At 36.3% G+C, this 25,690-nt stretch overlaps 1 pseudogene; it reads left to right on the top strand.

Moving 5' to 3' along the window:
• The window catches only part of LOC126954428 (UDP-glucuronosyltransferase 2B10-like), an 87,655-nt pseudogene that overhangs the window by 47,263 nt on the left and 14,702 nt on the right, over nucleotides 1-25,690 (top strand).

Raw genomic sequence — 25,690 nt, 5'->3', positions numbered from 1 at the left:
TAGCAAATGTAAGTTCTTAATTTTAGTTTGTGATAATATAGGAAATGCATTCTAAAGCGACTTAGTGGATTTTCAATCTTGCTAAATATACATGTACTTATACATGTCTATTTCTTTTGAAACAAGACACAACATCACTTTACTATCTAATAGGTATGTTGGGAAATTCAATGTGTTTATTGAAGACAGTTTGAAATATTAATTATTATTCTACATAACTATACTTTAAATGATCATGTCTAATTTTTTCTCTTTTCCACAGTCTTTTGATCCTTCCCTCCTATAAATATAACATGGCAACACTAAATTTTTAACATAAAAAAGATATATAAAAACAATACAAAAAGTTTATAAATTTTGTGGAAAATAGCTAAATCAAGCCATACACCTTTAATCTGCACATCAGTGAAGTACTTTATGATCACAGTGGTCCAGATTGACAGAAACTTATTTGTCTTTGTTAACAAGAAGTCTCATCATTACACAAGTTTCCCAACAAATATTCTTGAGCCTAAGGCATGATTTAAATATATATCACTATATATATGTGTGTGTATATATGTGTGTGTGTATATATACTTGAGCTTGCAGCTTAATGTTAAAAAGACAAATAACCTAATCAAAAAATGTTTAAAAGATCTAAACAGGAATTTTACCAGGGAATATGTAAACGTCCAACAAGAACATGAAAAAAATGGTATATGTTAGATTATATAGTAGAGAGAAATATATAATGTCTTCCCAATAACAAATAACTTTTCCTTTGTGCTCATAGTCAGGTAAATAAATCCTCATGACTAAACAGAAAAGCTGCATGGTATATATACACACACACATATATATCACTATATACAGATCACTAAATATATAGATTTGTATTTGTATATGTATATATAAATCATGTCATACACAGACACACATACATTAAAACATTGATGTTAAAAAAATTATAGGAAGTGTTTACAACAGAATATTTTATACAAATCATTCAGGTATTGATATAGAAAAGCAGGAATAATAAGGTGGAAAAGGTTAATAATATTGTTTTATCATTCTTATAAGCCTGAATTAATTCACATTAGACCTATTCTGCAACACACTTAAAAGATGGGTATCTATTGTTTAGTAAGTACTAAAATCACCAACCAAAAAAGAGAAATATTCCAATATAAAACTTAATGTAACTATAAATGTGCACTTCAAAGTAAAAATTGCCAAAAACATATAAAAGATTATAAACTAACTGGTGCTCAGGAAAAGAGAATGCCAATAAATTAATGCTATAGAGATTTGCAATCTATAAAAACCTGAGAAATCAATTTTTGAGGGAGTATAATGCAAAATAACCTTCTAAAATAAAATGTCAATATACAGTTTGAAACTGAAGTTCTACATCTAGAAATCTGTCATGCAGAAATCCTTCCACATAAGCACACGTATGAACAGAATATTTCCTCCAGCACTCTATTGGCTCCAGTCAATGAACACATATAGCTCCAACAAATGTATGAGTGTAGCCATTGCAGAGAACAGTTTATTCCACTGTTAAATAGGAAAAGTAGTTTCCAGAAAAAAAAGTCTTCCTTGCAATGAAATAAATTAAAATATATGTAAACTCATACAAGGAAAAAAAAAAACTAGAAGAATACACATAAATCCAAGAATGGGAATTTTAGATTTTATTCTCAGAATTCTGCAGTATTTAACTTTTTACAATATTTTCACGTGTTATTTATGAGGTTTAAAAATTAATTTGTGAAATAAATATAAAATCAATACAGGAAGTTTGAAAAATTAGCATCTCATTATTAATTCATTAGTATTATTCAAAAAACTTGAATTGATCATGTTTCTCACATGCGATTTTATTCATTTGCAGCTTTTTTAAGAACATTTATTCCATATTTAAAATACCAATGGATAAATACAATACAGTGTTTAAAATTTGCAGTAACTGGATATCTAAATTCACAAAATTTTCATATTTGTTATTTTATTTTTAATATTTTATGAATCTTACAATAACTTAACAACTTCTGCTGTCTTCTTCCAAAGGTTATATTGATTGTGATTTTGTGACATGACTATAAATACTTTGACAATTATCCTGTCAAGTGAAATTCCCTCCCTTTGAAGTTTGGCAGACCTTGTGGCTGTCTCATCAAAAACGATGTAGTGGAAATAATGCAGCTTAACTTTCAAAGTTCTGTTGGAAACACAACATATTCTCTCTCTCTTTCTCTCCCTCTTTTTGGATCTTTTGTTTGCATGTTTCTTTTTCTCTCCACTCCTCCTCAATTCAATCTGTGGTCCCTGTAATAAACAACAATTTGGCAGACAGACACAATATTTGCCTAAGAAATCCTGGGAGCCCACGAGCACTCTTATCCCTTCAACATGAATCATTAAGTATGTAAGCAAATAACCTTCAGATAATTATAGACCAAGGCACCACAGGAAAGTAGCTACATAAGAAACTCTGTGGAAGGAACACATACCTGAGTCCAACCAACACCCCCAAACTCTGAGGAATGATAATAAAATTATTACAGTTGTTTTAAGGCCTGACATTTGGAAACAATATATCATGCAGTGATACAAAACTGGAATAATGAATCTACATCTTTTAAATTATACATTTGTAAAAAAATTATCATTAATATATAGCTACAAGAGTTGAAAATAGGGAATATTATATTTTGAGAATATCTGTACCCCAAATAGAAGAGTCAGCATAACATGGTGGTTAAGAGCTGGCACTCTGGATCCAGATGCCCTTGATTCAAGTCTCTGAGAAAGTACTACATGATGATTTGGGGTTGGACAAGTTGCTTGGACTTTATTTGCTTCAACTTCCTCACCAATGAAATGGCAGTGGTGGTCACAGTATTATCACCCTCATGGGGTTCCTGAAAGGATGCATTCATTAATATTTCAATGCACCAAAAACAAATGTATATACAGCACAGTAAAATTTTTTGGAACACTGAATTGGCAAGGTTTTTAAATATCACACCAGGAGCAGAAGCAACCAAAATAAAATTGATAAACTGGGTTTCATCAAAATTAATATTTTCACACATCAAACAACACCGTTAATAAAGTCAAAAGAGAAACCAGAGTTTGAAGTATATATTTGCAAGTTACATACCTGATAAGTGACTTATATAAAAAATATGTAAAGAAAGCTTGCAGCTCAATGTTAAAAAGACAAATAACCTAATCAAAAAATGTTTAAAAGATCTAAACAGGAATTTTACCAGGGAATATGTAAACGTCCAACAAGAACATGAAAAAAATGGTATATGTTAGATTATATGGTAGAGAGAAATATATAATGTCTTCCCAATAACAAATAACTTTTCCTTTGTGCTCATAGTCAGGTAAATAAATCCTCATGACTAAACAGAAAAGCTGCGTGGAATAAATGCAAGTTATTTAGCAGAACTATAAAAATATAAAATTAAAGATACTTAAACAAATAACACTAGTTTTCCTAAGAATCCATACTAGTGATTAAAATATTATAAATGAAGAGTCTGATTTCCATATTTTTTAACAGTCTCTTTCCCCACCACTGAGAAAAGATGCTATTTAAATTCTTACTATATGTACTAAGTCCAACACGCACACACACGCACACTTGCATGAGTATGCATTAATAATAGAGGAAATGTATCTTGTGGCACATACCTCCTTCCAAAGGAACTGAGTGATAAGGTTTGTTTAAAAAATTGGCACTACTGAGAACAGTGTGGAGGTTTCTCAAAAAAATTAACATAAGATTATCATGTGATGCAGCAATCCCTCTTCTGGATATTTATCCATAACAATTAAATCAGGATCTCAAAGAGATATTTGCACATCCATATTCATAACAGCACTATTATGAAAGCTCAGACCTTGAAGCAATCCCAGCATCTATCCAAGCAAAGTGTAGGACCAACCGGGTCTGATTGGTCTAAAATGAAAGGAAAGGTGAATGTGCAGTGTCATAACTGGGAGGGAATGGGAGGAAAATCGTCGAAACCCACCCCATTGGAATGCATGTTAAAGAACTTTAAGAAGGGCTTTCCAGGGGTTAGGAAGTCAAGTTAACCCATCGAATGCTAAGAGCTCTCTATGAATTAGAATAGCTCTCTTCTGGTGTTGGCTGGCTGGCCGACTGTACCATACATAGGGATACCATTGGTCACGTGTTTAAGGTGGTGACCAGAGTTGGAGGACAGTCACAGAGTTCAGACCAAATTTCCTTATACTAACTCATGGCCGAATGCAGCCCTGTTTAGCAGCTTATTGCAGAATGCTCGCACTGGAGCAGAGAAATCAGCTGTGCTGGCAGCTATAAAGACAAAGTGAAAACTTCGCCTGTAAACACAGAGTTAAAGAGAAAATCATAGGAACTTGTAGCATGAGCTGAGCAGAGAGTGAAAGCTTCTGTGGCAAACACAGAGACAGAAAGAAAGCCGCAGGAAAAACCATTTTGCAAGAACCACTAGAAGGAAAAGAGACCCCTCCTCCATATTGACTGGATGAGGGGAGAGGACAAAGACGACTAAGATGGCGCATTTCCGGGTTCTTCATCATCAACTTACCCGCGAGCAGGAAAATGCAGCATGTGCCCGGGAAAAATACAGACCATCCGCGCAAGCGCAATGTGCCATCTGACCGAGGAAACGGAAACCTACCTGGCCCCGCCTACAGCACGGCCCCAACCCACCGTGTCCCCCCTACTGCCCTCTCACTCCCAGGCCCTAGACACAAAAGTTGCTATGGGCAGAGGCGCCCTGTGAACTTCCTCCGCACCTCCTCATATTCGGACCTAGGAACCTCACCCGAGAATGCCAGAGCGACTTCCTCGGCCTCCACTGCCGGAGACTGGTGAACCTCACCCTTTCTTCCTTCACATTGGCTAGCTAATAAAGTTTCTTTTTACCTTGCCTACTTGCCATTTCTCTGGTGCCTGCCCTGGTGGTCGCATAAAACAAATCAGGTGATGCCGAGACCCGGGAGGACACACCTCCTCAGGGGCCCCCCCAAGGTCCGAGGAGCCTCCTCCTTCCACGCTGCGGATGGACCAGGACCTAGACATCACTTTCCACACCTCCGTGTCTCCTGGCGTGAGTACCTCTTGCCTCTGTCTCATACTCCTTGGCCAGAAGTCCTGCACAGGCCCAAGGTTTTTTGGTCACCAGGTGACCCACAGGAGAGTTCCCAAAGGTAGAGACGTCTGTCCAAAGGAACTCCATTCCAGTCCATGTGAGGCCTGTCCAGGACGGAGACGTCTGCCTGGAGGTAATCTCCATTCCATCTCCAGGAGCCTCCTGGTCTCTAGTGGCTCCAAAGGATGCTTTGTAGCCAGGTAGAGTTTGGTTTCCACCTATAGGCGAGAGAAAGGCAACGGGAAATCCCCAATCCAAAATAGCTAGAGACACCCCTTTAGGGTGTCTTCTAACTAATCTCAAAACTTTACAATCAGAGCAAGATCTTAAATGAAAGTGACTGATTTTCCTCTCCACTGTGGCATGGCCCCAATATAAATTAAACAATCAATCTCAGTGGCCACCTGAAGGCACTCTAGACTGCAATATTCTACTTGATCTTGGCAGTTTCTGCCAGCACCTAGGCAAGTAGTCCAAAATTAACTATATACAAAAGAAGATTTTTTTTTCCTTTTAAGACTTGCGTTCTCACCCAGACTTGTGTGCCCAGTGTTCGATAGCCCAGGTCTTGTTAGCCAAAACCCGGCCCTTGGTACCCACCTCAACATCAGAGGAGGACTGCACCTTCATTTTAGATAGGGCTGATGGTGGGGCACCTCCCTCCCTACCTTCCAACCCCCCTCCCTATGGACTTCCTACCACCCCTCCCGGCGCTCCTCCCTCAGCCACTCCTCTCAACCCTCCCTATGGAGCTCCCACCACCCCGCCTGACACTCCTCCCTCAGCCACTCCTCTTATCTCTCCCATTTCCGTTCATGCTCGCTCCAAGACTGTGGTAGCGGCCCCCATTAGTCAGCCCTCTACCAGTCAGCCTGCCCCAACCCCCTCTACCAGTCAGCCTGTCTTAACCTACCCTACTGGTCAGTCTGTTCCAACCTCCCCTGCTAGTTTGTTGGCCCCACCCCCCTCCGAGAAGTTGCCAGAGCCAAAGGCGTGGTTAGAGTCCACGTCCCCTTTTCCCTGGCTGACCTTTCCAAAATTGAAGAATGACTCGGCGACTTCTCAGCCAACCCCACCTAATATTCCAAAGAGTTTCGATACCTAGGCCAGGCATATGACCTAACCTGGCATGACTTACATGTCATTCTTACTTCCTCTCTTAACCCAGAGGAAAGAGAGTGCAGCTTCCAAGGGAACCAAGGCCTCCTACACCTGCTATGGAAGGGAGGATATAAAGTGTCGGGGAAAAAGGCTCAAATCTGCCTAAAAGGGACCAGTATTTAGGCTTCTATATAAGCCAAAGGAAAAGATGGCTCGGTAGCAAATGGAAGCAGGCTGTTTATGTGCTTTCTACTCCAATCACCCAGTGACAAGAGAGTTCCTACGGGCAGCAGGGTTCTGCCGCATCTAGATCCCAAATTTCTTGCTCATGGCTAAGCCATTATATGAAGCCAAAAACAGGGGAAAAAGGAGCCCTTCCTCTGGAAGGCCGACCAGGAGAAGGCCTTTAAGGAAATCAAAGAAGTCTTGACTCAGGCCCCAGCTTTAGGACTGCCAGATCTAACTAAGCCTTTCTTTTTATATGTCCATGAGCAAAAGGGAATGGCCATAAGAGTTCTAACTCAAGCTATAGGGTCATGACATCACCCGGTGGCACACTTATCCAGGCAATTGAATTCTGTGGCACTTGGATGGCCTCCTTGTTTTAAGGCACTAGCTGTCACTGCTTTGCTGGCACAGGAAGCTAATAAACTGACTTTAATACAGCAACTGACAATCCAGTTACTATAAAAGGGCCCACTCAGCCCCCGGGAATTCAGGAAACAGGAGCCGTGCCCTGGGAAAACCTGCTTACGGACTTCACCGAATTGCCCCAAGCAGGGGGCAATAGGTTCATTTTGGTGCTTGTCTGTACCTTTTCAGGATGGGTCGAGGCCTTCCCCACCCAGATAGAAAAGGCATGAGAGGTGACCAAGGTGTTGTTAAGAGACATTATTCCCAGATTGAAACTGCCCCTAACTTTGGGGTCAGATAATGGACCAGCATTTGTGGCTGAAATAGTTCAGGATTAACTCGACTATCAAAAATAAAATGGAAGTTGCACAAAGCCTGCCAGCCTCAGAGCTCAGGAAGGATGGATGGAATAAATCGGACACTCAAGCAGCTGCTGAAGAAATTTTGTCAGAAAACTCATCTGAGGGGGAACCAGGTCTTGCCCATGGTCCTTCTCTGAGTCAGGTGCACCCCCACAAAACAAACCACACTGGATATTTGCCCTGTGAGATTTTGTTCGGCCGGCCACCCCCAAAGTTAGGGGCAATCATAAGTCAGATAAAAGTAATCTCCATGAGCTACAAAAACTAACTTTAAGGAGGCAAATGCAGGCTTTAGGTATGGCCATGAAAAAAGTCTATTTTGGGCACAGGAAAGAATGCCTATAAGTCTGGGAGACCCAGTGCACCCTTTCAAACCTGAATACTTTGTTTAGGTTAAGAAATAGAATCCAACTACTCTGTGCCCCTTATGGGATGGGCCCCATACTGTACTCTCATCCACTCCCACTGTTGTTAAAGTTGCAGGCGTCGTGCCTTGGATCCACCACAGTCAGCTGAAACCATCAGCCCAGGACCAGTGGATAAGCCAGCAGGACCCAGACCATCCGACCCAGCTGATCCTGCAATGAGACCACGGTGCCAGTGGAGACGACAATAGCCCTGCTCTGGTCACTCTGGAAGATGACCAGTCTATGCACGGTGGAAGCTTGAGAAAACAGCAAGCCCTGCTCTAGTCACACCAAGAGTTGACTAGTCTATGTACGGCCAAAGCTTGAAGAATCATCATCAAACGAGTCAATGTGACCAGAAATCTTAGGCCCACGAATCTTCTTTGTATTATTCATTATATTGCTCTTGTGCTATTGCTTTAACCAACCACCTACATGCCTTTACTGCCCATGCAGGCCGTAAGAATGCTACTGTTTGCTTTGTTTGTGCTGATCCCCATATCTGTGCTAGAAGGAGGAGGACCCATATTAGGATGCCCTCACTCCATGCACACTCCATGGATGAGAAACACAGTAGTTAAGACTTTATTGTACCATACATACTATAGGTACCTGGACACAAGATAGGTCAGGGGGTACTGTACCCCAATTTACATGCTTAATCACATCATAAGATTGCAGGCAGTACTTGAAATCATCACTAATGAGATAGCAAATACGTTAGACTTACTAGCCCAGCATGCCACAGAAATAAGGAACACCATCTATTAGAATAGACTGACCTCAGACTACCTCCTAGCCCAGAAAGAAGGAGTATGTGGAAAGCTGAGCCTGATGAATTGCTGCCTAGAAATTAATGATAACAGGAAAGTCATCATAGAAATAACTGCAAGGATGTGGAAGAGAGCTCATGTCCCAGTTCAGACCTGGAATTCGGATGGTCTCTAGATTCCCTCTTAGAAGGTTGGTTTTCATCCTTAGGTGATTTTAAAACATCAGGGGTCGTGTTGGCTGTATTAAAGCATTGCCTAATGCTCCCTTGCCTTTTACCCCTCCTCATCAGAAGCATTCAATCAACCATAGAATCCATAGTTAACAGAACCACCTCCACTCGACTGATGGCTCTCACCAAGCATCAAGCCATATCAAACAGAGAAGAACTGACTTGTAATGAGGAACCAAATGATGGTGATGCCTTCTATTAAATTCCATTACAGGAGGCATCAAAGGGGGAGATGAAGTCGGAAAATAAGAAAGAAAGAAAGAAAGAAAGAAAGAAAAGAAAGAAAGAAAGAAAGAAAGAAAGAAAGAAAGAAAGAAAGAAAGAAAGAAAGAAGAAAGAAGGAAGGAAGGAAGGAAGGAAGGAAAGGAAAGAAAGAAAGGAAGGAAGGAAGAAAGAAAGAAAGAAGAAAAGAAAGAAGAAGAAGGAAAGAAAGAAAGAAAAGAAGGAAGAGAAGGAAGGAAGAAGGAAGAAGGAAGAAAGAAAGAAAGAAAGAAAGAAAGAAAGAAAGAAAGAAAGAAAGAAAGAAAGAAAGAAAGAAAGAAAGAAAGAAAGAAAGAAAGAAAGAGAAAGAAATTAAAAAGAGAAATAAGCTTTCCTGTAGTAGACTAACTTGTCCCACAGGCAGCAATGGGTGAAGTCCAGACCCAGGGAAAGTCTTGGTAATACTATAAAAAACCAGGACACACACCAAAAAAATGTGGTCCAGAGATGCTCCCAGCACTCCTTCAACATAGGGAGAAAAAAACAAATTTTCCTCTGTTTTATGGTATGGGTTTATAGATTTTTGTTCTTTGTAACTAGCAACTTCAAGTATTCTGTTTTGTCTAAAAAGTACGGTGAAGGTCATGACAAGCCTGAGCAGGCCTGAACTACAGCTGTCTGGACACCATATTGAAGATTAGAAGGTAAACCAGTGCAAGACTGTTTTGAGCAAAACCTACATAACAGACATCTAGTTTGCACAGCAACAGTCATGGGTAATCCTGACTTATGAGCTGTCACAATTTGATCAATTGTCCTCCCTCTGTATCCCTGCTTTTGCTCCACTGTAAGCCTGCATCAAGTTAGCCCACCCCTTTTGAAAAGTGTGTATAAAAGTCAAGTGCTTTGTTGGGGTCCCAATCTTTGGACGTTAAGTCCGCTGAGTGTGACTGAGTGCACTCAATAAAGATATCCTCTTGTATACATCCCAAGATCTCTCTCTGGTCCTCCTGATTCCCACAAAAAGATGTCATATTAAAAACAATATACATGACAGATGATAAAATAGCACAAAGAGTGTTGTTGATTAATAATACTTTGCCATTAACATTGTGATTAGAAAAAAATACATAATTGGGAGGTGCAGTGTGGCATTTTGGTATTATCATGATAGTGGAGGCAGGTAACGGATATCACCAAATTTTGCTCTGCCATTCAATTCTATAACTTATAGATTCCTAAGTGCGCTGTATGTACTACAAATGTTATCAGAAAGGAGTTATATTTATGTGTTACTTCACTAGCACAATAACAATAAATACGTTTTTTAAAAAAAAAAAATCGAAACGTATCATGGAGCTTAGGCTTTCCATGTATCCTGGGCCCCTTTACTTACCATAATTTTGAAATAGGTCTATTCAGTGTATTGTTCAGAGGGCTATTCAGAGAAAGGAAGCTCAAACTCATCCACCCTGAGTCTAGGTACCCACTTAGGCATGTAGATTTGGAGAAACAGAAAAACCAAACTGTCTTGGTGGACTGGACTTGGCCAATATCTGATAGGAAGATGTAATAAAAAGAGGGTGATCAAATCCTGCCCTTAAGGTAGACAGAATCTGTCAATGCTTTAGAGTATACCGTCAAGGAGTTAACAGTCAGCAGAACAAAATTTAGCATCATCACAATTTTGGAAGTTTTTTAACAGCCCTATTATTTATAAACTGCCAATCAGTATTTTTACATTTAAATAATTTTCAGTGGTAGTAAATGTGATAACATTCTCAATATATGTGAAAAATATCACTTACAATTTTTTCTTGGAAGAAACGCTTAATAATTTGTAATCAGAAACAAATTATATGTACTTTCTAAGTAGATTAATGGATCTCTCATACATAGATGATGACACAGATTTGCATTTTAGTAAATTATCAAATATAACTCTAATTTATGGAAGAAGTGAATATAAGTAAACTATCTCCTATTTCATTATTTTATAAATGAAAAGATTAACATTAAATTTGTAAGATGAATATGTATGTAGTAAATACATTAATAAAATAAGTGTAGACCATTAGTAGTAACTTTTTACTCTTATTTATACTAGGATTATGTCTGCCTAACAATTACTTAAATATTTGAAGTTTTAATTTATTATCACAATTCTCTAGCCATTATATATGAAACCTCATGATTGCATTTAGCTTGACAATATAAAAATTAGTCAAGATAATATAGTTGTTCTATTTACTTCAGTCTTCTAATAGTTCTCATTACTTAACTTGTCCTCATTTCCTTATTAGCCATATGGAAGGCATTTGACTAGGTGATCTCAATACTTTTAGAATTCTAACAGAAATGCTATAATTTGAATTTTACTCATAGAACAAGGTACATTCATTTTTAAAACTTTTAAGTTCAGGAGCACATGTTCCCGTTTATTACATATGTAAAGTTGTGTCATGGAAGTTTGTTTGACAGATTATTTCATCACACAGGTATTAAGCCTAGTGCCCATTAGTGATTTTTTCTGCTCCTCTCCCTCATCCCACCCTCCACCTTCTGAAAGGCCCCAGTGTACGTTGTTGCCCTCTATGTATCCACGTGTTTTCAACGTTAGGCTCACTTATGTATACAGTTCTATGGAAATTTGATGACAGGAAATCAGATACCTTAGTACCAATATTCAACAATATAGTGGGTATTCCATAATCACTTTCTCAGTAAGATTCTGAGGATCAAATATTGAGAACTTGGGTAACAGCATGTGAAGATGAAAATGGTTCAACGGAAAACACACTGTTGAAATAATAACTGATTAATCATTTATCATTTAAAAAGTCAAAAATAAAATCTAACTTCTTTATATTTATCTTCCAGTCCTAGGAAAAATATAATAAACTAAAAGGGATTGAAATTTTATTATACACAGTCATACACTTTATGGCCAGAAACAAACTGTGTTTATTTCAAGTGTAGTTACCTTTCAGAAAATTGTTTTTCAATAATTTTCTGGGTTGTCTGTCTCCTAATTCAATCATCACACCTACTCTTTCTCCTAATGTATAGATGTCGCAAATGCAACAGAAAAATGACAGCTCTTCTTTCATTACCAGTAGCTTCATTTTCTATGAGAATAAATTCCCTATCTTTATCATGGAGTGGTGGTAACACATTTCATGATGGAGTGTGGCCTGTCCTTCCTCTATCTAAGCACCACCACCACCCCTCTCCCTGCTGCACTGGATACTGTGCCCTATCATACTCAGTGACTACATCATTTCTCTAAGAGAACAAGTTCTGGCATGCATGCTGCTTCTTTTTTAGGGGAGGGTGGTAATGAGAAATGGGTGATACACAATTATCTTTATCCACAGTGTTCTCTATTTGTCCATGTGACAATCTTGCATGATTTCTTCAAATCTCAAGTCACATACCATGTGTCAATGTGTAGCTTTCACTTACTGCCCCAGAGGACTTGGTGCTTCTTCCTTTGTGATCTGAAACCGATTTTAATGCAGTTTTACTGTTACAGTAATTTGTGATCTAGAGAACAATGCCTATTTCATTGACTCATATTGTGTGTTGCTCATTTTAGTTCTAAGACTTATAATGTATACTTTTTCAAAAAATCATCTACTCTTAGGTCATCCACAAACTAAAGCATTTATAACTCATGATGGATCCAATTTAATGTATGAGGGAATCTACCACGGAATCCCTACGGTGGGCCTTCCTTTATTGCAGATCAACCTGATAACTTTGGTCAAATGAAGGCTAAGGTGGAAGCTGTTAGATTGGACTCAAAAACAATGTAAATTACAGATTTGCTCGATGCATTAAAAGCAGTCATTAACGACCCTACACAAATATAAATTTTTTAAGTTCATTGCATGTATCCATACTTTCTCACATGAAGGCCAAGGGAGCTGCAGTGATTCTGAACATGAACACAGTACTGAGTACATATATTTTTTGTAACACTTAAAGACCATGATAAATACATCATTGTATCACAATATGTTTTTTGTTTGTTTGTTTGATTTAGTGAAATCATTGGTCAGAGTTTTTAGGATAGTGCATAAATTCTAAAATAGCCAAAAAGTGAAATAAGAGGAATTGCTAAAGATGGTAACAGAAGGATTGTAAGGAAGATTGAGGATAAAGTTGAAGCAGAAAACTGTAAATATTATTACAGTACTGACTAATTTTCATCACACTTATGTTGTCTTTCAACATGAGAACTCATCAAATGTTCATTTTTAAATATTTTTTGTGTATGTTGAAGGTATATAAAATGATATTATGGAATACAAATACATATTTTAAAAGTTACCATAATAAAACAAATAAACATATTCATGATCTCCTATTAGTCATATATTTCTTTTGTTTTTAAAGCATTCTTAAGATGATTTATTTTCAGTAATCAGCATGACATAATCAATCTCTAATTACATCATATTCAATGTTTTACAAATTTTCACACTACATTTTGATCCCATCATTGATAATTTGTAAACAGCTAGAGCTTTCAAATTTGCCTTTTAAAAATTATTGAAAAGAGGAGATATTAGTATAAATATAGCCATTTCTTTGTTCTTACAGTGGTGGTTAATTTGCTTACTTGGAAGAATTATAAAATCAAAAAATAGTTGACTTGGAAGAGATAAGTTGGAATATTTCTGTTTAATAGCCAAAATGTATGAAACCAGAAATATGCGGTTTAAAAATTATTTCAGCATATACATTAATTTCAGTTATGCTATTACTATTACATTAATAATAGCAATAATTTTAATAAACATAGCTCTGTATTGAAAAATGACAATTTTTAATTAGTTGATACATACTGAATGTGTGTGACAAACATTGTATTGGTTCTTTGTATTATGAATCCGAATTGTATGAAAAAATATATCAGAATTAGTGCCCTCTTCTGAAAAACACCATTCCACCATGTGTTTTTTTAAGTAACAAGGAGAGAAGTTACCTCCATTGCTATTGCTACGGTGTCATGCTTTAGCACTTTTTGATTTTGACTTAGTAAGCGATATGCTTACATGCATCCTTATTCTTTGTCTATTAGTCCAAAATTATTTCACACTAGAAACAAATGGACTGCAACACCTCAAAGTAAAATATTGAAAGCCACTTAGATTCTAAAATACCAATACAAGAAAAATAGTAATGACAGTGATCATTTACTGACAATCACTTTATGATGAGAATAATTCTACCAATTATTCTGAGAATCATTACATGACGACTCACAATAATCAGGCAAGAAAGACACAATTCTTATTCATTCAAATTAACAATTAAAAAAACTTGGAACAGATACATTTTTTAAAAAAACGACCAGTAGATATCAGGTTAGGATTCAAACTAAGTCCATCCACTTTCATACTTTTAACCATGAATCCACTGATATAATGTTAATTCCAACTCTTGGTCAGTGCCAACTTCTTATGAGCTTTGCCCTGACATGTACCTGACCTCGTCAGATTTGTCTGCTATCTCTAGACTTTGATATTATTTTGAAACTTGTACACCAGGTCCATTTTTTTTTTTAACTGGCTAATCAATTTCTGCACTCTCAAATGATTTTTTTAATCCTTTGGACTCATCTGATTTCAATTTCTAGGCTAAAAATACTTGTTCTCTCTTAAATTATCTCTTTACATCTTGAAATCTTATGCATGAAACAAATTCTAGCCCATAAACCAAAATCTCTATAACCACCATGAAATAAAATATTTTATTTTTCATCCATTTTTATGTGCACTCATTTTTAACATCTACACAAAAATTTCACATATTTGTCTTTTCTGGTTCATTATATCAGTTGATGTCTCTTTGATTTTCCATTAGCTGTAAAAAGAATGTGATGTAGTTATCAATCATTCATTATGATCAGTTTCTGAAGCCCTTGGACCAAAAACTCTTCTGGATTGAGTTTGTCATGCACCACAATGGAACCAAGTACCTACTGCCACCTACCCACAACCTCACCTGGTTACAGTACTTCTCTATGGATGTGCTGGTCTGCATGGCAATTGTTACTCTCTTTGTCATAATATGTGGTTTGATTATCAACTGTTTGTTAAGGTAAGAAAGAAAGAAAAGAGAGTAGATCTGTTTGAGATCTAAGGCAGGCAGGCATGATACAGAAAATCATGCCATTTAATGCCGCCACTATGTATCAAGGTATGGACTAAATTCTTTACTGCATTTTACAAAATCTGTGCCTTCTAGATTTGTTTGAAATTTTTAATCTTTGTTAAACATTAAGTAATGTACAATTTTAATTTCAGAAAACCTGTAGTAATTCACTTTTAATGCTTATCTATGTATATTTTTAAACTGAAAATAAAATGAGATTCACTAGAAACTCAGTCTGTTTCCTTGAGAAGGCCAGAAAGACTAGATATATTTTGCATTTTAAGAAATCTCTTCTTTTATATATGTATTTATAAAATATATAGTAAATTTATATATTATGCATTTATATAACATATAAAATAAATATATTTATATATTATATTTTTATTGTTTTATTTTAACTTTTATTTCAAGTTCAGAGATACACATGCAGGATGTGCCTGTTTATTGCATAGGTAAAGAACCCTATTCTATATAAACAAATACAATTATATGGAATATATGTGTGCATGTCAGAAAAAAAAAAAGAAACACTGAGCAACATCCTTGTCAAAAATTGCAAGACAAATTTTATTTTGACTACTGAAGTAGGGGATAGAGACTGCAATATGAACTGAACTCAACCCCAACTAAGACAAAAGTTAACTGACACTTTTAAAGAAAATCTATTTGTGAATAAAATGGGAATATGAGGAAATAAAAATAAGGAAACCAAAAAGAGAGTAGTTGGCTATATGGAAATTGAAAATTACATAAAGATTAAGTGTACATGATTGATTATTAGACAAGGTGAGTTAGACAGGGTAATTTTGCAATTTGGCAGGATCACATTTTATTGAGCAAAGCCTCAGCATGAAGGCTAGGGTCACCTTCCAGGACAAATCCATGACATAACGTACATATAAGCTGGACTAAACTTAGCCACCTTTCTTAGCATGGTGTTTAGGCAAGTTCTTTGTGTTAAATGGGTGTTTCCAATTCATATCCTTCATGAAATGCAAAATATTTTCTCAGGAAAATTTTCTTTATTTCAAAACTCTAGATAGTCATAACTGGCTTCCTATGTAAAACTATGCAACCTGGTAAAATGTTTGGTTAGAAAGACTGAAGATATTTTCCACATGAGACCTTGACTAACTTGAGTTACTATTTTTACTTTAGTAATGACAATTTGCAATTGGATAGTAATACATAAAAGAATAGAAAAGAAGAGTCTAGTTCCCTTTAGTTAGGAATTATAGATATGGCCCAGCAGGTTTAGTCCAGTCCCTCTAGCTTATAATGTTACATGATTTCTTTCCTGCAATAAGATGTCACATTTCTTGTCCTTACCTTGCCAAGTATGATATCTCCACCTACTTTAATGCCTGGAATAGTGAGGATATACAAACCGGAAATGTATATAATTATTTACTTATTCTCTTCTCATAACATATTAAAAAAAATGTAGGTGGAATAAGGAGCCAAATATCACGTGCAACAATTTTTAAAGTCTATGCTGGAGAAAACGTAGTAAATGGAAAAAAGCTCTCTGATACCTATCTTCAACTGTTGTTCATTACAGCCTTTGGACTCAGAACAAGGTTTTAAAAGAAAATAACAGAGAAGAAGGGAACCAATTTAAGAGCAGTTCTTCTGTCTGACAAGAGTTGTGTCTAAAACAGTTGAAAGAAAGAGAAGCATAATGATTATTTCCGGCACATGAAATAGACTTTTATAGTACTCTTCTCTAGGAGAAACTGTTGTAGCAATAATTGGTAATAAAATGAATTATTATAATGTCTAGAAAAGAAATATACACTAAATATTTTACTTTGCTACACTTTGAACATATAGTCAGGCCACTAGAAAGAAAAAATAGCAAAGTACAAGAAAAAAAGTGTAATGCATTAGTGCTTTTTATAGAAATGTCTTCTTTATAAAAGAGGAAACCTTATAGATAAATATTAGTCTGGGGAAATAATGTAACTCAATGTGTACTACACAAACTAAATTTTAGTCTATTTATATTTTCTTAATGAAACAACTTCTGAAAATGCATCAAGGACCTTGCCAAAAAAGATCTTCTTTGCAATTCATAGACCATATAGCCAGATACAAAAATCTATGTTTATTCATGAGTTATCAAAGAATACTTTCATTTGTTTTCATATTGAGAAATCTTTTCACATAAAATACTATGTACACTTATAGTTAGGAAAGTATGTGAATATGAAGGTTTACATGAGACTCATAAAATCACATGGTATATGAAATTCCAAAAATTTCCATATTGTGCATGTGTCTGTTTCTTTGAGATTGATTCTAAAAGCTTTTAAATATCTCAGGAGTTAACAAAATTTAAACACAAAAACTCTAATCACCTGGAATCATTGAATTGAAGTAACATTCTTCATCTTTGTGATCATCTTTTTCCATAAAATTTTGAATATGCTGCTTAAAGACTGGAATATGAAGCACCACAGAAGTTGAAGACAAAAATAACATAATTGTGAATTTAATGATGAAAGCAACATATGAAGATGAATCTGTTTGTGTCAAGGACAAATGGTTTATGTAGTTTTCTGAATTAATATCTATACAGAAGGCAATGTTTTGTAAAAGATAAAATAAATGTGCTAATTAGAAGTTTCCTTCTTCTATTCTTTAAGTATATTCTTTAATAGTCTTAAATATATTCTTTAACATACAAATTCTTAAAACCCAATAATAATTATAAAAATTACTGAATAACAGTAAAGAGTAGGGTCTTAGAAGGGATGTGTCTTCCAGCATCTAACACCTCACAACCACTCCAGTGTTCTCTATTGATGAAGTTTAACATTCAACTAGCTGGTAAAGGAGTAATGTTTACAGGATCCAGATTCAGTATCATAAAGTTATATTTGCACCCAGGGGATAATAAATTGAAAACTCTTAAAGCATACATTTTCAAATTTTTCATTTGCTATCATTCTAAAAGTTGTGTTCCTTCTGACACTGAATCTTGGAAAAATTTGGCTGAGTAAGAGGCATGGCTTTCTTTTGAAAATAACATTTTTGAAAGTGGGGCATGTAGAGGTTCTGAGAAAGATGACTTAGAGTTGGCCCACTGGGTTCACCACCCCCCTGGTGGTCACTTCCCTAATGTCCAAATGTATAATAAGAATTGACGTACTAGCGGGTTGGATTTTTTATTTCAGTAGTACCTAGCTCAGATTTGGTTAGAGGAAATTTTGTCGTGCTGGACCCATGCATACCCTTAGCTTATCACCACTCTATTCATAGTCCCAACAAATCAACACTGGAGTAGCCAGGTATTTGGTGCTTTACCTATAATGGATATTAACTGTCACCAATTCAAAGCATGTAAAGATGTCTCATTGATTTCATTGCAAGTTCCCAATTATTAGCCTCATTAATTACTTTTTGGGTTTATGATACAGTGAGAATTTCGTTCCTGTACTGCACTGATTTTTTTCAAGAGACATTTTTCTATAGATTCATCTTTGGTATAGAGACTTTATTTAAGGATGAATTTGTTCTTCATAAGAGATCTAGAATCCTGACTCATCATGACAGTGGCTCAGAGTGATTGTCTAAAACAAGATTGATAAAGGTCAGATAAACAAGTAAAAATTAATGAATAATCCTCAGTCAGATAAGGTGAACTTTGCTGTTGGATTAATCCATCATAATGAGGACATGTAGGTTGCAAGAGTTAAGACAGAATGAAATGCAGCTTGAGACAAACACATTGAATCAGGTTATAAATGTTTGAACAAAACATATAATGAGTAGTTAAGACCAGGAAAACAACTAAAAACAAGAGAGTTTTGGAAAAAAACAGGTAATCAGAAAATTTCTAATGTAAGGTGTTAGCAAGCAGTGCTTTTAGGTTTTAATCGGTTTGCTGAAAATTTCTAGAGCATTAGGTGATTTCTCTTGGGAGTACTATGAGTCAAGCATTTGGTTTCATTTTATTTCATGTAATCAACCATCATTTCATATATAATTAGGGAGCCCATGTCTGATTTCAGAAATATCTGATGTTTTTTTATTCATCCTCCTGATCTCATCCCATTCTTGCTTTATATTAGTGATGCTTGCATCTCTGAACATTTGAATCATGCTTATTTAAAAATCTCATTTTGTCCAGACATGGTGGTTCACATCTGTAATCCCAACACTTTGGGATGTTGAAATAGGAGGATTGACTCCAGGAGTTTGAGATCAGCCTGGATAACCTAATGAGAGCTCATCACTATAAAAAATTAAAATACTAGTTGGGTGTGGTGTCAGGCACCTGCGGTCCCAGCCACTTAGGGGACTGAGGTGAAAACATCACTTGAGTTTCGGAGGTTGAGGCTGAAGAGAACTGTGATCACACCACTGCACTCCAGGATGGACAGCAGAGTGAGAGAGTCACTTGAGCTTTGTATGTTGAGACTGCAGTGACCCCTGAATACTCCACTGCATTTCATTCAGCCTGGATGATGGAATAACATCTTATCTTTATATATATATATATATATATAATAAATCAAAGCCTCATTCTGATTGTGTCCTCTATCTGCAATCCTTGGGTGAAAATCTTCCAACTGTGTATCACTGGTTATTTCCTCATATGGTTTTCTTGAGGAAATCTTCAACATGTGTTGATTTCTGCAACATCCTTCATATTCTCTATTGTAATAGAAACCCTTCACAATATTTAAAATTGCCTCTGCTGCAGTCTAGGGAGATCTCCAGTTACACACATATTTTATTTTATTTTTAAACAAAAGTCACTGCACTCTGTAAATTTTTGTTCCTTGCTTCAAGGTACTATTTTTCATTTGGTTTCCTCACAAAAGTCACTTTTTCATAGTTTTCACAAGCATCTATTCATAGAATTCCCTCCAATTTTAACAATTGGTGGACATTCTTCCTTCATTTTATACTAGGCTATATATGTTTTTTGACATCATTTTTAAATGCATGTATATGTGTCTGGAGTAGAATAAATTGGAAAAAGTTGAGTCACTTATGATCACCTCAGTATACTACGTTGTTTAATTTATTTGAGTCTAGTTTTTAGGACAACTATTTCATATATAAAAATCTATAAGTAAATATTTTCAAATACTTAATGAACTATTCAGTAGTTGTAAACATATAAATTCACACAATTTTTAGGATTGTATTGTTTTTAATGTCCATATGTAATAATTTCATAGTTGCTTAGAGGTTTCTGTTGAGCAAATCAATAGCTTAAATTTGTGGAATTTTGAGACACCACTGTAAATACTTTGACATTCTTATTAAACGTGGTCCCTCCCCTTGAAATGTGGTAAAGCTTGTGGCTTGCTCAGCAAATTTATAGTGAAAGTGATAGCATAATTTTGAAGACTGTGTTAGAAAAGACAGTACATTATCTCCATCTCTCTGTCTCCGTCTGTCTGTCTCTGTCTTCTACTTATACTTTTTTCTCTCTTTCTTTCTCCTTCTCCCTCTTTCTCTTTTTCTGCCTGTATACTCTTTGGAGCCCAGTATCACACATGAAGTCCTGATGATAAAAGACAATTTCAAGGAGAGATGCAAAGAGGAGACTAAGAAGTCATGATTATTCAGTCTTACAGGAATTTGAGTCTTTTGACATCCATCACCATGTATGTGAATGAATGACTTTCAGATGATTACATCCCCAACCACCATATGAAACTAATGGTCTGAGAAATACTGTGTATGAACCACCTGACTGAGGCTACCCAACACTCATGCTATGGGAGTTGTAATAAAATGCTTGCTGTTTTTCAAAATACCTACAATAGAGGGTAGTTTGTTATAAAGTGATAAATAACTGCAAGGATATTTCTTTATTGTATTATGTTTATTACACTTTAAGTTCTGGGATACATGTGCGAAATGTGCAGGATTGCTACATAGGTATATATGTGCCATGGTTGTTTGCTGCACCCATCAACCTGTCACCTATATTAGGTATTTCTCCTAATGCTATTCCTCCCCTAGCTCCCGACCTCGTGACAGGCCGCATTGTGTGATGTTCCCCTCCCTGTGTCCATGTATTCTCATTGCTCAACTCCCACTTATGAGTGAGAATATGCAATGTTAGGTTTTCTGTTCTTGTGACAGTTTGCTGAGAATGAAGGTTTCCAGTTTCATCCATGTCCCTGCAAAGGACCTGTACTCATCCTTTTTATGTGTGCATAGTATTCTATAGTATATATGTACAACATTTTCTTTATCCAGTCTATCATTGATAGACATTTGATTTGTTCCAAGTCTTTCTACTTGTGGACAGTGCCACAATAAACATATGTATGTGTGTGTCTTACAGAATGATGTATAATCCATTGGGTATATGCCTGGTAATCGGATTGCTTCGTCAAATGGTACTTCTAGTTCTAGATCCTTGAGGAATCACCACACTGTCTTCCACAATGGTTGAACAAATTTGCACTCCTACCAACAGTGTAAAAGCATTCCTATTTCTCCACAACCTCTCCAGCATCAGTTGTTTCACGACTTTTTAATGATCACTATTCTAACTGGTGTGAGATGGTATTTCATTGTGGTTTTGTTTTGCATTTCTCTAATTCTCTAATGACAAGTGATAATGAGCTTTGTTTCATATCTTTGTTGGCTGTATAAATATCTTCTTTTGAGAAGTATCTGTTCATATCCTTCACCCACTTTTTGATAGTGTTGTTTGTTTTTTTTCCCTGGTAAATTTGTTTAAGTTCTTTGTAGATTCTGAATATTAGCCCTCTGTCAGGAGGATAGATTACAAAAATTTTTCCCATTCTGTAGGTTGCCGGTTCACTCTAATGATAGTTTCTTTTGCTGTGCAGAAGCTCTTTAGTTTAATTAGATCTCATTTGTCTATTTTGGCTTTTGTTGTTATTGCATTTGGTGTTTTAGTCATGAAGTCTTTCCCACGCCTATGTCCTAAATAGTATTGCCTAGGTTTTCTTCTAGGATTTTTATGATTTTAAATCTTATGTTTAAGTCTTTAGTCCATCTTGAGTTAATTTTGTATAAGGTGTAAGGAAGGATTCCAGTTTCCGTTTTCTGCATATGGCTAGGCAGTTTTCCCAGCACTATTTATTAGTAGGGAATTTTTTTCCCCATTGCTTGTTTTTGTCAGGTTTGTCAAAGATCAGTTGGTTGTATATGTGTGGTGTTATTTATGAGGCCTATGTTCTGTTCCATTGGTCTATATATCTGTTTTGATACCAGTACCACACTGTTTTGGTTACTGTACAATTGTAATATGGTTTGAAGTCAGGTAGCATGATGCCTCCAGCTTTGTTCCTTTTGCTTAGGTTTGTCTTGGTTCTGCAGGCTCTTTTTTCATTCCATATGAAGTTTAAAGTAGTTTTTCTTTTTTCCAATTCTGGGAAGAAAGTCAATGATAGCTTGATGTCAATAGCATTGAATTTATAAATTACTTTGGACAGTATGGCCATTTTCATGATACTGACTCTTCCTATCTATGAGCATGGAATGCTTTCCCATTTATTTTTCCTGTCTTATTTTCTTAAGCAGTGGTTTGTAGTTCTCCTTGAAGAGGTTGTTCACATTCCTTGTAAGTTATATTCATAGGTATTTTATTCTCTTTGTATCAATTGTGAATGGGAGTTCACTCATGATTTTGTTCTCTGGTTTTCAAATTATTATTATTATTCTTGGTGTATAGGAATGCTTGTGATTTTTGCACATTGACTTTTATCCTGAGATTTTGCGGAAGTTGCTTATCAGTTTAAGGAGATTTGGGGCTGAGACAGTGGGGTTTTGTTAACATATAATAATGTCATCTACAGAGTGGATTTGACTTCCTCATTTCCTATTTCAATACCTTTTGTTTCTTTATCTTGCCTGATTTTCCTGTCTAGAACTTCCAATACTGTTTTGAATAGAAGTAGTGAGAGAATGCATCCTTCTCTTGCACCGATGTTCAAAGGGAATGCTTCCAGCTTTTGCCCATTAAATATGATATGGGCTGCTGTGGGGTTTGTCATAAGTAGCTCTTATTATTTTGAGATATGTTTCATCAATACCTAGTTTATTGAGAGTTGTTAGCATGAAGTGATGTTGAATTTTATCAATGGCCTTTTCTGCATCTATTGAGATAATCATTTTTTTTTTTTTCCATTGGTTCTGTTTATGTCATGGATTACTTTTTTTTTATTTCGGTAGGTTGAACCAGCCTTGCATCCCAAGTATGAAGCCAACTTGCTTATGGTGGATAAGCTTTGTGATGTGTTGCTGGGTTTTTGTTGCCAGCATTTTATTTAGGATTTTCACATCGATGTTGGTCAGGGATATTCACCGAAATTTCCTTTTCTTCGTTGTGGTTCTGCCAGGTTTTGGTCTCGGGATGATGCTAGCCTCATAAAATGAGTTAACAAGGCTTTCTTCATTTTTTACATTTGGAATAGTTTCAGAAGGAATGGTACCATTTCCTTTTTGTACCTCTGGTAGAATTCAGCTGTGAATCCATCTGGTCCTGAACTTTTTTTTGGTTGGTAGGCTATTAATTACTGCCTCAATTTCAGAACTTGTTTTTTCTTTCTCCTTTCTTGATGCTCTTAGGGGTTTAAATATGAATATGATGAATTCAGTTGACTATCTTTGATTCTAGTCCACTCCTGGGTCTTAGTGGAGCCCCTTCTGATTACTTTCTCCATGACTGTTTATCTTTTGTTAAATGTTCTGACCAGGTGTCCTCCTCAGGAAGGGGCCATAGATGGCACACAAAACCACACCTTTGGCCTGTCAACCCTAATCTGCTGTGTTTGCGCTTCCTGAAGTTTAGATGAAAGTGGGAATGCTAGGTGGGTTGTAATCTTTGGTCTGTCAACCCTCATCTGCTGTCTTTGTGCTTCCTGAAGTTCAGACGAAAGTGGGAATGCTAGATGGGTTGGAAGCTCTTGCAGATGTGGCCCATCTGGCTGTGGAAGGTGGGGATAAGTGAAGTTATTTGCCATGCTGTCGGTGTGTTACCAGGGCAATAGGAGTCTGCACCGCCTAGTGACAAGTGACAGTGGTGGGTGGAATGTCACACATCCTGCCATACGAGTGTTTCCTGGGGCAACAGGAGGCTGCACACTTTACCTGAACTCACACAAAGCAAGATTACTGGGCTGGAAGCTCTATCGGGTATTACCTGCCTGGTTACCAGTGACAGGTTCAGGTGGAACATCCTCTGCTATTCAGGTGTTTCCTGGGACAATAGGAATCTGAGCCCTCCAGCTGAGTTCACACAAAAAGGAGATCACTTGGCTGGAATCTCTAGCAAGCATTGCCCATCTGGCTAACGGCAGCAGAATGGGTGAGGTTGTGTGCCATGCTATCTGGGTGTTTCCTGGGAAAACAGGAAGCTGCATCCTTCTGCTGCATTCAAACAGAAGTGAAACTGCTGATCCAGAAGCTCTAGCAAGGATGATAGTAATACAAGTTGATTCTTAATTAATTAAAGCACATGGAGGAGCTAATCCAAAAAGAAAAAACACTATTAAATCTCTCAGACTTTAAAAATATAGTCATATTCATTTTTCACAACATAGCATATTGTGACTGGTCTTTCTTGGTTTACTACATTTACCTATTATCCTCTGAAGTATATATTTATACCTGAATTTTACATAGTTTCAATCTTCCATTAACTTTGCATTCATTCTTAATTTTTGTTAACCACCATATTTTCTAGAAATTGGTGATTATATTCTAAAATCATTGTACTCACTAAATCATATGAATACCTGCTTGGCCTCTCTGGATAGGGTCAAGTTTCTCACATAAGCAAAATTTACTTTTATTTGGCATATACAATGTGAATATAATCTTAAAACGTGATTTTGGCTTTTGGTGTTATTAATAAGGTTTCTAATCCAATTTGTGTTTTTTACAGAAGTGATACAGCCATGCTGTAATCCTAGCATGCCTGAGTTTTGTATATGGCTTGGAAATAATATTTATTGTCAAATATTTATAAATATTTAACTTTCTTCTAAGATATTTATTAATCTCAGCATCTTTTTTTTTTTTTGCATTTTTTTCCCTGTGAAGTGTCATTCACTCTATCAATTACCACCAAAAAATCTGTTGTCACCTTGCCTATTTATGCAAAGTGAATCATTGTCCAACTGTTGACTCTAATCCTTCTTCTGAAATAGGTTCTGCTAAATAAATGACCCTGAGTCTCTGAGACATTTGTTGTATCAAAGCACAACAACATTAACGGTAAAAAAAAAAAAAAAAAAAGTTGGGAAATATGAAATATATGATCCTTTCTCCCTCTCTCAAAATTCTGTCAGCCAGGGTGTAGTGGCTCACACCTGTAATCCCAGCACTTTGGGATGATGAGACGGTTGTATCACCCAAGGTGAGGAGTTTGGGACCAGGCTGGACAACGTGGTAAAACCCCGTCCCTACTAAAAATACAAAAATTACTCAGGTGTGGTAGCACATGCCTGTAATCCCAGCTACTCAGGAGACTGAGGCACAGAATTGCTTGAACCAAGGAGGCAGAGGTTGCAGTGAGCTGAGATCACACCACTGCACTTGGGCCTGTGCTGAAGAGAGCAAAACTCCATCTCAAAAAAAAAAAAAAAAAAAAAAAAAAAAATCTCTCAAAGACTACACTTCCAAATTTGTGTGTAGTTCTCTTCT

The sequence above is a fragment of the Macaca thibetana genome, chromosome 5 (assembly GCF_024542745.1).
Source record: "Macaca thibetana thibetana isolate TM-01 chromosome 5, ASM2454274v1, whole genome shotgun sequence".
NCBI lineage: Eukaryota > Metazoa > Chordata > Mammalia > Primates > Cercopithecidae > Macaca > Macaca thibetana.
The sequence above is the reverse complement of the archived record's forward strand: the minus strand, read 5'-3'. Positions and strand labels throughout refer to the sequence as shown.